Source organism: Brachyistius frenatus, unplaced genomic scaffold (assembly GCF_029030835.1).
Source record: "Brachyistius frenatus isolate BFR_SWC_R1_liver_20210118 unplaced genomic scaffold, ASM2903083v1 Contig_1, whole genome shotgun sequence".
NCBI lineage: Eukaryota > Metazoa > Chordata > Actinopteri > Embiotocidae > Brachyistius > Brachyistius frenatus.
In genome coordinates this window covers 2,433,145-2,446,593 of record NW_027210600.1, presented here as the reverse complement: position 1 = coordinate 2,446,593, position 13,449 = coordinate 2,433,145, and the positions used below count along the sequence as shown (strand labels likewise).

Genomic DNA, 13,449 nt, shown 5'->3' with positions numbered 1-13,449 from the left:
ATGTTTCCAATAATAGAAACAATAGAATAAAATAATAGAATAGAATAATATAATAGAAAAGCAATAAAATAAAATAGCAGTAAAAAATATAAATATAAAATATAAAATGCACAGTATATACAGTACATTATATATATATATTATATACAACAAACCAATAAACACAGTCAACATATATATATATGTATATATATACATACAGTAAAGTATATATCTATATATATAATATACAAGCAACCAAGAAACACAGTCAACAGTGTTATTGTACTGTGATGGATTTTGCCAGAGGTGAGTTATTGTAAAGTCTTATGGCAGTGGGCAGGAATGATCTCCTGTATTTGTCCTTGTGACAGCGGAGCTGGAGGAACCTTTTAGAGAAAGTGCTCCGCTGTCCCTGCAGCAGGTGGTTGAGAGGGTGGACAGGATTATCCAAGATGGACAATAGTTTGTTCAGCGTCCTCCTCTCCACCACCTTTTCCAGACTATCTAGTTTGTAGCTGATGATGGAGCCGGCCTTCTTAACCAGCTTGTTAAGTCTGTTGGTGTCACCGGCTCCAATGCTGCTCCCCCAGCAGACCCCAGCGAAGTACAAAGCACTGGCCACAACAGACTGGTAGAACATCTCCAACATCTTGCTGCACACATTGAAGGATCGAAGTTTCCTCAAGAAAAAGAGTCGACTCATCCCCTTCTTGTAGACAGCGTTGATGTTGGTCTTCCAGTTCAGTCTGTTGTCGATGGACACACCCAGGTACTTGTCCTCCTCAACCATGTCCACCTCCTCTCCCAGAACTCTCAGCGGTTGTGGAGCCGTCGTCTTCCTCCTGAAGTCGACCACCATCTCTCTGGTCTTGGCCACGTTCAGGAACAGGTGATTTCTTCCCGCCCACTCCACAAAGTCCTCCACTACTGCCCTGTACTCGTCCTCCCGTCCATCCCTTATACATCCTACCACTGCAAAGTCATCAGAGAACTTCTGCAGATGGCAGGACACTGAGTTGTACTGGAAGTCAGTTGTGTACAAGGTGAACAGGAAGGGGGACAGAACAGTTCCCTGAGGAGCTCCAGTACCACTGACCACCGTATCAGACAGCACACTGCCCAGACGGACAAACTGTGGTCTGCCTGTCAGGTAGTCAGTGATCCAGGAGACGGTGGACATGTCCACCCCCACCACCCGCAGCTTCTCACTCAGCAGCAGTGGTTGGATGGTGTTGAATGCACTGGAGAAATCAAAGAAGGTGATTCTCAGATTCACCGGTTCCATCCAGGTGAGACTGAGCTCGTTGCAGCAGGTAGATGATGGTGTCGTCCACTCCCACACGAGGCTGGTACGCAAATTGCAGAGGGTCCAGAGAAGATTTCACCAGCGGCCTGAGGTGGGCCAAGACCAGCCTCTCCAGCACCTTCATCACATGAGATGTGAGGGCAACCGGTCGCTGTTGAGATATTAATATTAATTGTGATTGCTCAGCCTGTGTGAAATTAGTCCTTGTTGTCCTGTCTGTGCCCCAAAACCACTCCATCTTTAAAAGCACCTATTAATTATTGACCATCTCTGGGAGAGTCAGCCTATTATTTTAGCCATGATGTCACTCCAACTCAGGCTTTACATCATTTCTCCCCTACAGCGGCCTCATTGATAAAATGTAAAATTCACGCTTACAAGTTAAATCAGTCCCAAATTAACACATTAAATGAATCATTAAAATGTCCTAATATGATGGAGATTTTGAGCACACAGAAAACTGAAATTACAGCTCTAAACTGCCAAATGAAGAAAATCCTTTTTAGTCGACTTTAGCGGTGCCTTTGATCTCTTTCCTTTTTACTCTGCTTCCAGAGGAGTCTCTCCAATGAGCTCACATGTTGTAATCTCGCTTTGCTTTGTTCAGGATTTATCTTTTTTTCAATTCCAGTTACCTATCAGAAGCTAAAAATAAACTGTCTATGGTGCATGTCTGTAATAACACTTTGAAATCTTTTTTTATCATTACAGTTGTTGAAATGACTGCACTTTTAAATCCAGGATGATGTCAAAGAGCATGTTGAATAAATTAGGCCCCAGTGTTTCCTTACATAATGCCCAGGAACAGAGGGACAGTGGACATTAGACAGGAGCTCTCGTTACAGGACTGCTGGACTGTGTCTGCCGAGTGCTTTCAGAGAGAGAGCAAGAGCAGCAGGATGACTTACATCGACAGGCACGTATACAGTGGGTACGGAAAGTATTCAGACCCCTTTACATTTTTCACTCTTTGTTTCATTGCAGCCATTTGCTAAAATCAAAAAAGTTCATTTTATTTCTCATTAATGTACACTCAGCACCCCATCTTGACAGAAAAAAACAGAAATGTAGAAATTTGTGCAAATTTATTAAAAAAGAAAAACTGAAATATCACATGGTCATAAGTATTCAGACCCTTTGCTGTGACACTCATATTTAACTCACATGCTGTCCATTTCTTCTGATCCTCCTTGAGATGGTTCTACTCCTTCATTGGAGTCCAGTTGTGTTTAATTAAACTGATTGGACTTGATTAGGAAAGGCACACACCTGTCTATATAAGACCTTACAGCTCACAGTGCATGTCAGAGCAAATGAGAATCATGAGGTCGAAGGAACTGTCCAAGGAGCTCAGAGACAGAATTGTGGCAAGGCACAGATCTGGCCAAGGTTACAAAATAATTTCTGCAGCACTCAAGGTTCCTAAGAGCACAGTGGCCTCCATAATCCTTAAATGGAAGAAGTTTGGGATGACCAGAACTCTTCCTAGACCTGGCCGTCCAGCCAAACTGAGCCATCGTGGGAGAAGAGCCTTGGTGAGAGAGGTAAAGAAGAACCCAAAGATCACTGTGGCTGAGCTCCAGAGATGCAGTAGGGAGATGGGAGAAAGTTCCACAAAGTCAACTATCACTGCAGCCCTCCACCAGTCGGGGCTTTATGGCAGAGTGGCCCGACGGAAGCCTCTCCTCAGTGCAAGACATATGAAAGCCCACATAGAGTTTGCCAAAAAACACATGAAGGACTCCCAGACTATGAGAAATAAGATTCTCTGGTCTGATGAGACCAAGATTGAACTTTTGGCGTTAATTCTAAGCGGTATGTGTGGAGAAAACCAGGCACTGCTCATCATCTGCCCAATACAATCCCAACAGTGAAACATGGTGGTGGCAGCATCATGCTATGGGGGTGTTTTTCAGCTGCAGGGACAGGACGACCGGTTGCAATTGAAGGAAAGATGAATGCGGCCAAGTACAGAGATATCCTGGAAGAAAACCTCTTCCAGAGTGCTCTGGACCTCAGACTGGGCCGAAGGTTCACCTTCCAACAAGACAATGACCCTAAGCACACAGCTAAAATAACAAAGGAGTGGCTTCGGAACAACTCTGTGACCATTCTTGACTGGCCCAGCCAGAGCCCTGACCTAAACCCAATTGAGCATCTCTGGAGAGACCTGAAAATGGCTGTCCACCAACGTTCACCATCCAACCTGACGGAACTGGAGAGGATCTGCAAGGAAGAATGGCAGAGGATCCCCAAATCCAGGTGTGAAAAGCTTGTTGCATCATTCCCAAGAAGACTCATGGCTGTACTAGCTCAAAAGGGTGCTTCTACTCAATACTGAGCAAAGGGTCTGAATACTTATGACCATGTGATATTTCAGTTTTTATTTTTTAATAAATTTGCACAAATTTCTACATTTCTGTTTTTTTCTGTCAAGATGGGGTGCTGAGTGTACATTAATGAGAAATAAAATGAACTTTTTTGATTTTAGCAAATGGCTGCAATGAAACAAAGAGTGACAAATTTAAAGGGGTCTGAATACTTTCCGTACCCACTGTATACGCGCATACACACATACATATAGGCAGTATATCTGTACACAAGTACACATGCATGTGCCCATCCCTGTCCCCTTTGAACTTGACACTCCTCTGTCCCCGCCTCCATCCACGCATACACAAACCAGAGAGATCCACCATCCATCTAATCGACATACACTCTCCTTATATAATCTTCAACATGAGAGATCATTACAGGGGCTTTAAAGCTCCAATCCGTCACTTTAACTGCATCTCGGTGCTCATGAGTTGCTCTCATGACGTTCTTCAAGCGGTGCACTTTAAATACATAGCAACCTGCAGAGAAAGAACAAAGAGACCAAAACCTGAAGGGTCATCTCTCATGACTGGGCCTTTAAATTACAACAACCCATCGGACCAGTCAGGGTGCCGTGTTTTCCTTTCATTAGTCAGAGTCCAGCAGAGAGCTGACAAGACACAAGAGGAGAGAGAAAGGGGAGATCCTTAACTATACTCAATTACAAATAAAAGCAATGCATTCATACATGTTTACAAATACTATCAGCAAAGGACTAAAAGTATCAAAAGTAAAAGTATGTTTGTCTAGCTGATTAAAATTTTATTATAGTTATATCATAATCCCATACTAGTAATATAAATTGTAAATAATCAAGTACATAGAAGTCATATGTTGCAATCGCATGGCCAGCGTCTCCAGGTAACTGGTACTCCTTCAGGGTAAGCATGGCATCCAGGAGTTTTCTGAGTTTTTAGCTGAAATCTTTCCAAAATATGATAGTATTTAATTTTCGGTCGTTTTAATATTCACGTGTGTTGTTCTTTTAAGCCAATGGTGAATGGCTTTTTAAACCTGATTGACTCTTTTAATCTTGAACAGCTCGTCTCTGGTCACAATCATGAACATATCTTTTGGCATTTCTGTGAGCATCAGTGAAATTTGTGAAGCAACGTTTTCTGATCACAAGCCTGTTGTTTTTGAAGCTGTTACTGTCGGCTCAGACACTCTCTCTCCTGCTCCTGTTCGTTGCTCTCGTCTTATCACCTCCTACACCGCACAATAATTTTTAAATTCTTTTAGAGACACTCCACTGTTTTCTTTTAATCAAACTCCCCAATCGCATCTTTCTCCGGAAGATATTTGAACAACTTTTAACTCCACCTGCTCTGTAATTCTGGATAGTGTCGCCCCCATGAGGTCATACTGCCCCGAGCTGAAACCTCAGCCCTGGTTAAATGAAGCCACTCGGGCACTCAGGCAGAAGTGCAGGAGGGCTAAGAGAAAATGGAAGAAAGACAGACTCCACGTGTCCTTTGAAATCTTAAGGAACTCTCTCACAAACTATCTGAATGCAGTGAAGTCAGCTAGAAACAGTTTCTTCTCTGACTTAATTGCAAATCACTGCGACAGGACAACAGTTCTCTTCAACTCCATTAACTCTCTTATCAACCCCCCAATCCCTACATGTTCAAGTATGTATCCGGCACAGTGTGACACCTTTCTTAGGTTCTTCCAGGATAAAATTTCAAAACTTAGGTCTGGTGTTACATCCCATTACATTGATCCAACTAATTCTCTCACTTCCTCTGCTGTGTTGGACCACTTTGAACCCGTTTCCTCACAGCTCTCACTAAAATGTTTGACCAACTAAAAACTACAATGTGCCACTCTGACATCATCCTCTCAGTTCTCTTTAAAAAGGTTTTTGATAAAATTAGACCATGTAATACTGTCAATTATCAATAGCTGTCTGTCTTCTGGTTTAGTCCCAGTCTATTTTAAACATGCAACAGTGATTCCTCTCATTAAGAAAGATAATTTGGAGCCCTCTGACCCATAAAATTACAGACCAATATCCACTTTGCCTTTTCTGTCCAAGATCTTGGCGAAAGTTGTATTTCAGCAGCTTCAGTCTTTTCTCAGTTTTAATGGCATCTGTGATGTTTTTCAACCTGGTTTTAGAACCTTTCACAGCACGGAATCTGCCCTTTTAAAAGTTTTTAACAACCTTTTACTCATTGCTGATGCTGGTGATCCCGCCATTTCCCTTTTACTCAATCTCACTGCTGCTTATGACACTGTGGAGCATGAAATTTTAATCTCCCGCCTTGAGCACTCCGTCAGCATCCGAGGTTCTGCCCTACAATGCTTTAAGTCCTCCCTGAATGACAGATCATTTTCTGTTAACATGAGCAAACAACTGCTCCTCTTAACAGGCCCCCCCTGACCTGTGGGTGGTACCCCCACAGGTCAGGGGGTCCCTTTTGGGTCCACGTCTGTTCTCACTCTACATGTTTCCTCTTGGATCCATTTTCCAAAAACACAACATTTCTTATCACCTCTATGCCGACGATATTCAAATATACCTTCCCCTGAAATCTGGCATTGCCTCTGTAAATTCATTAATGAGCTGCTTGGCTGATATCAAAACTTGCTCTCGCAAAATGCTGTATGCCTCAATGAAGGTAAAACAGAGATCTTGCTGCTCAATCCCTTTCGCCTTTCAGCTGTTACACCGAACAGTCCTTCATTGTGTCTTGTCCCCATGCCAACCCACTGTAATTTTCATGTTAAGAATCTGGATGTGATTTTTGTCCTTTCTCTCCTCAAAAGACCTTAAGAATGTTATTCATGCATTTATCTCGTCTAGATTGGACTATTGTAATTCATGCTGGAATTGGCCAGAATCCTTTATCACGATTTCAATTGGTACAAAATGCTGCAGCGAGACTTTTAAGCGTGAACACATTTCAATCCTAAAATGTCTTCATCGGCCACCTGTCAAGTACAGAACTGATTTCAAAAGCTTAATGTTTGTTTTCAAGTGTTTAAATGGAGCCGATCTGTCCGACCTGCTGCAGCTCTATAACCCACCTCGCTCACTCAGGTCTCTCGACCAACAGTTATTAGTTGTTCCTAGATCTGAAATGACGACCCGGGCCGACCGTACCTTCTCTGTTGCAGCCACTAAACTCTGGAACAACCTTCCCCTTCATATTAGGTCGTCAACCACTTTATCACTGTTTAAAAGCCATTTAAAAACCTCTTTATTTTCACGGGCCTATCCGCTTTAACCTCTACTTAAGACTTTTGTGTGATTTGTGTTAACTTATCTTGATTTTGATGTGACTTGTTTTCATTGATCAAGTCTGTTCGTATGCATGACTGTCAGGGGCAGAACGTCAACACTGAATTCAACTGTGATGTTCTGAGGCATCTGAACGAAAACATTTGGCGCGAACAATCTGAACTGTAGCACGAGGGCAATTTGACAGAACAACAACTCACCCGCTTAAAGCGCATTCAAAATGTGTCACCTGCAACAACACAATGATCACATCCACCACCACTGCTTAGGGGAGTTGGCTCTGTGAGACGTCTTTCTGTTTCCCAAAAATTGGACACAAACCTTGATGTGCACTCTTTGCTCAAGTTACAAATGAAATCGCAAATGCGAACGTACCAGCAGTCACAAAAATGTGTGTAACTCAAGTGCTAATGTTGATCAAAAGAAATAACATGGAATAGTAGCTTCAACCTGATCTGTGCACATCATGGTGCTGTCTCCAAACTTTCTCATCACTCCTTGTGTTTATATTCAGGAGTTAGATAATGAGATTGATAATATTAGATTAATATCTGTCTGTTAAAATGAAAAGCTAAGCAGGCAGCTCAGCTCAGCACAAACACTTCAAACAACTAGCCTGACTTTGTTGAAAGGTCTCCTCTAAAGCTCACATATCATATATATATGTTAAATAATTTTTAAGTGTACTAAAAAAACATGGAGGCAGAATTACAGTTAGTGGTCTCATGAGGGTTTTGTTCTGGTCTATTTCTTACCCAGGCACAGTGACCTCCTGACGTCACTGTTGGTTGTCTGGCAACCTCCCAGGGACCTTTTAGCTAGCCATATCTTTAACAGACAGGGCTGGCGCAGTGATTAGCACTGCTGCCTCACAGCATGAAAAGATCTGGGCCTTTCTGCACAGAGTTCACATGTTCTCCCTGTGTTGGCGTCGGTCTCCTCCAGGTGCTCTGACCTCCCCCACACAGTGCAGAGACATGCCGGTCAGGTTCACTGACACCTCTGAATTACCTGCAGGTGTGAGTCTGTGATTGACTGGCGACCTCTCACTTGGTGTCAGCTGGGAGGCTCCAGTCCTTCCTCAGTCAATCTTCTCATCCAACCTACAGCAAGTAAGGAAATATGCATTTTTCACAAACATCATGTTCAAGTAGCTACTATGTGAAATCATATACGCAGCTGCCACATTGTTGTGAATGTCATCATAGTAGAGACCACATTTATTTCTAACTTGGCAGTCTAAATTGTTATGAAATGTAGGGGGCTGTATGTGATTTTACCAAATATTTGTGTTCGACTGAAGTCGCTGGTACTGCGTCCCAAAGAACAAATGTTTCCTGCTGAAAATTTCAAAAGTACCGAAGTAAGAACTAGCCGTCACTTTCCATCCCTGTAATTTCACAGCAAGTCTGTCAGCATCAGCAGTTAGTCATCTGACTTTGGCTGCAGCTATAAGCCAAAGCGCCATCAATAATTCTTCCTCTTTCGGGCGATGGAAGTTGGATGAGCATGGACAGATGAGTCAGCTGCTTCTTCAACAGGAAAACGCTGCATGTCAGAGGAACCAGGAGAACTATTAATGAGATTCGTGTGGGGTTGACCTCAGCTCTGAGGTGAAAGTGAAATCACTCCATGTAGATCATTCAATCTGTCAGAATACAGTCCATAAATATGAAACATTAATACATATTCATTTCCAAATGTTTGTCGGTCCGGAGGCCGAATAAATAATTAAAATGACACACTTGTATCACATTAAATATGTACATTATACTGTATAAATGTGTAAACAGAAAGTGTAGCAGGATTAAATGATTGACTTGCAGGCTATAGTCTGCTCCAGCATATTAGGTTAGGCTAGGTTAGGTTAGGTAGTTACTTTATTAATCCCCGAGGGGAAAAACATTTTTTTACAAGCCTTCCAGGCTGAATCACTGATGACAGGCCATCAGCAAGGACAGTATGACTCCATACTGTCAGTCACTGGTGTACACCTTTAGCCCGGGTCCACTCATCCAACAGATGGTGTGTGTTTAGGCGGGAATGTGAGTTTATATGCATGGATGCATACACAGCTGTCTATCTGTCTGTGTGTGTGTGTGTGTGTGTGTGTGTGTGTGTGTGTGTGTGTGCGTGTGTGCGTGTGTGCTGCCATTGCTCGGCATCATTATATTATCGTTTTTACCATGAATATTTTACACAATTGCATCAGATTTTAAGATGGATTTCCCCTCATCGTGCATTATTAACAGGACTGATTTCACCAGGATTCAGCTTGGTTAATTTGAAAGTCACTATATTTTATTTGTGCTGTGGCATCAAATATACAAACTAGATGAGGGAGTGTAAATCATTTCTGGAGCGAGTGGGCAGCCAAAACCCTCTCATCTCGTTAAACAGGTAGGGACTAATAAGGGAATGGTGAAGCTCTGTAATCGTTGATGCCTCGATATTCAAGTCTGCTGAGACGTTCGTCTTATGTGGATCTATGATGAAATATTGATACTTCGATCCCAATGCTTCTGTTTAAGGCTCTATTCTAATATTAAAGGCTTAATATCCAAACTCAGAAAGAGAGATCGTGTAGCTATGGCAAGATTTATCAATGATTATCACGTTTATCAGTGATTCACATCCGTCAAGGATAGAGTTTGCATGTTAATGTTCAAACAATAAGAGTCCTTCACATTCTTAAAACTACAGAATGTCATTTCAAATTGGTATAAATCAATATCAGACCAGAGCTTCCTACTGAGCGAAGATCTCGGGTTAATTTTGCAACTAATGGAGCAGCATTTAAACAATCAACATAGACCAACGTTTGCGCCTAAATTTTACTACCACTGCAACTACGTTTATAAAAAGTTAGACTACCCCCACTAATCACTGATTGGTCTGCTCTTCAACATCACTGTGCTAACGTTAATGTAAACAGGGTTTCCAGACTATAATCACAGCAAAGAAAACTGAATCTGTGAGCAACACCCAGGCAGAACTCGGCTAAATAAATATGCCAGCAAAAAAATTTATTGTGGCACTTATTTATTTCATTACTTACTTTATAACCAACTTGAACAGCTGTATAAATATTAGGGTTGACACTTTCCAGTTCATCTTGGAGTGCGATTTGTGTTCCTCACTGGAATTACGTCTAATAAATAAAATGCCTCTTAATTCAGTTGTATTGTTATTTTTCAAAGACTGTGGTGCAAAAATGGCTGTATTGTTGCCAATACTCTATATACCTTAATACCATGTGTCCATTTCATATAATTTACTCCATAAGTAACAAACCTTTCTTCAATTATTGTACGTCAATGAGCAGCCAGTGATGCTCACTGGCTCGGTCTCATTTGTTTTGACTGACAGCTGATAGATTATTGATTCATTTATACCTTTATTATGGTATTAGTCTATTTATGTATTTAGAATTAAATACATACATATTTTATCCAAATTTGAATAACACAACAGCCAGCATAAAAAAGCAAGCATATGTAACTTGTTGATTCCCCCATGTTGAGAGGCCTTAGCCTAAGCTAAGTAAGATTTAGCATACAGTAGCTGGCGAGTAGCTCAAGCTGTCAGTTTATTTTATTTCCCCTTTCTAAACACATCCAGCTTTTACACAAAATAATTTGTACTGGTATCCAGGATACCTCCGTCGGTTTTACTTAGTATCAGATCAGAAAGGAAATAAAAATAAATCGATAAATATGATATGTCTGATGTAGTATTCGCCGTTGTAATAATGTGTAGGATGACATTAGACTTTCATTGTGTTTGAAATGTAAAGATAAATACCTATATTTGTTGTGGGTACAGTGGTGAGTTGATCTGCTCAGATAAGGCTGATGCGAAAGAAAGCAAGGGACAACCAAACTAAGAATTATCCTGTTCAAAAACATGACAAGAGGACACATCTCACAACATACAAATCCAAGTGAATCCAAACATTTCTTACATGTTCTTACAAAACAATTTGGTCCATTGAATGGACACAGAAAAAAGGCTCCTTCTGAGAAAAATCTATTTCCTTTTCTGTCTTCATGAAGCCAAAATACATTTAAAAGAATCAAACACCGTTCTGAATTATTAAGACTGATTCTTCCATTGTATTTGTCTCAGTAACCACATACTATTTCTGGGCACAATGCTGCCTCTCTATAAGTGGCAACCATGAAAAAACATTGAATAGAATTTAGCCCTGAAAGCAATCATATTTATTCGATGTACAGTATATTACTTTTTAAATTTAGTTTGGATGTGCCAGAAAAAACCCAAATAGAAGGCGACGAGGAGACATCTGGATCAGAACCACCTCAACAGCTCTTTTAAAAGCAAAGTGGCCGTAGCTCCATGCCGAACTCCCTCCAGATGTCTCAACTCGTTACCCTGTTTCTAACAGAGACCCAGCCACCCTTTGGAGGACACTCATTTTCACTGCTTGTATTTTCAATCTAATTTTTTCCGCTGATACCCAAAGCTGTACGTGCAGACTGGGGTGACGATCGACTTCACGGCCCAATACAAGGCCTACTTTCGTGCCGATGTCACACCAATCCGCCTCAGTCTTGCTCCATTTTCCATCTATTTTGTCACTCGTGAACAATACTTCGACATACTTGAACTCTTGGGGCAGCAACTCACTGCCAACCCAGAGGGAGCAAGCCATAGAGAGCAATGGCCGATTTGGAGGTGCTCACTCTCATCAAATCCGCCTCACAATGGGCTGCAAACCGCCACAGTGCATGCTCAAAATAGTTGTCTGACGAAGCTAACAGAAGCACAACATCAGCAAAGAGCAGACAGGAAGGACAGAGGCACAGAACTAATTCAACTTTAAGAGACTGACAAGTCAGGAAGGACAAAAGGAGGTGACAGAAGATCACGAGGCACAGTAGATGAAGATGAGAAAGATAAGTAGAAAGGCTGATGGCTGCACTGTGCTTCCTCTTTGCAGCTGTTCAACTCCCAGCTGGTGCTCGCATGACATGAACATCATGGCTGAGCATGTATTAAATCTGAGCCTCATAAATTAGCTTTCAACCTTTGTGCTTCAGCATGATAAAGGAAGCACTGATGGCGTGCATGGGTGGAGCAGCAGTGGGATCATGATGAGGATGATGATGAGTGAAAGAAGAGAAGAGGGAAAGAGAAGCTGATGCTTATTATTAAAGTGCAAATTAATTAAACTTTATTGGTATGAAATCACGAGAGAGCAGGAGTGATGAAGAGGACGGCGAGGCAAATGCATAAGGTTGAGCTGCAAGGATGGATGAGTGCACGGATGGGTGAAGGGTGAAAGAGGAAATTGGAGAGACATTGTGGGTATGTCAGAGGAAATGAATGAGCTGAGGAGGAGAGGACGATGATAAGACTGCGTGGGAAGGGTATGAAGGATAAAGACAAGACGGATAGATAACGATACTGGGAAGTGGGAGAGAGCTGAGCGTGTGGATGACGACTGCCTTTATTTACATTGCTATCTGTTTGCATGAGGCCAATCATACCCTACAACCCTCATAATGAGTAATGCTGTGGTGCAGAGCTGTTTTTCCTGTCACAACGGATGAGATACACTGTGGGATCTTAAAACATTATTTTGATATATTGTGTTTTGTGTAGAGTTCATCCAGCTGTCATAGTAAGAATCAGTGAATCATAAAAATGACATATAACACTTCTCCAAGTGTAAAAATAACAAATTACTCTCCTCTTGGCGAATATTTAGCTCTCTGCATCGACACAATGCAGAAACATAACTTCGCTCACTCAACACTCAACATTAATAAAAAAAACTTTATTGAACGATAACTAAAAAACAAAGTTAAAAAGTGCTTCACATGGGATCATCTAGAATAGATAGAATACAAATAGAAATAATCAAATACAAAGTAGTTTACTGATTACTTGATATGAAATCCCTTGCAGTGTAGAAGTCCTCTATACGAACCAGTTCACCTCAGGTTCGATTTGAGTATATTAGATAGATCTGAGGTCAGTTTTGTTTCACTTTTAAAGCATGTATAAAAGTTACACCGACTAGACAGCCTGTTTTGAAACCTCAACTTTAAAGCACTCAGACCAGCTCTAGCTCAAGGTAAAACTGAATTGGGTTTTGGGAACATTCATGACTAACAATGTCAGTAGTTAATGGTAGCCGACAATGTATGCTCAAGGCCTGCATGTCTGCTTCCATCCACCAATTAGTGCTGGCCCAAAATGAACCACCGAGTTCGTTCTGGTATGTCTGGTACATTCGGGTTTATTCTGGTACATACTGTCTCCAAGAAATAACCATGTGCTCACGCTTAAGTACAAAAAGTACTAGATAGTGGCATTACTGTAACTTTTACATTCATCACTTTGATTGATCAGAAATTAATTCATTTGGTACGTAACATCAGGAGCTGTATGAGTATTTTATTTAAGCCCACTTACAGTATGTGTGTGTGTGGAGGTCAGACAGCGCGGCTGGCAAGAATCTCAGTCATCTTAGTTTGGATGCGTACTAACACTTCGGTGCTGGTTA

The 13,449-nt window shown here is 41.5% G+C and overlaps 1 protein-coding gene across 1 annotated transcript in view; it reads right to left on the bottom strand.

Annotated features, from left to right (window-relative positions):
* Positions 1-1,063: 1,063 nt before the first annotated feature.
* The window catches only part of meis3 (myeloid ecotropic viral integration site 3), a 67,229-nt gene continuing 54,843 nt past the window's right edge, over positions 1,064-13,449 (bottom strand). Inside the window, exon 14 of the transcript XR_011310845.1 lies at positions 1,064-1,073. The gene's annotated coding sequence lies outside the window, so the exon portion shown is untranslated. The remainder of the gene's footprint in view (positions 1,074-13,449) is intronic.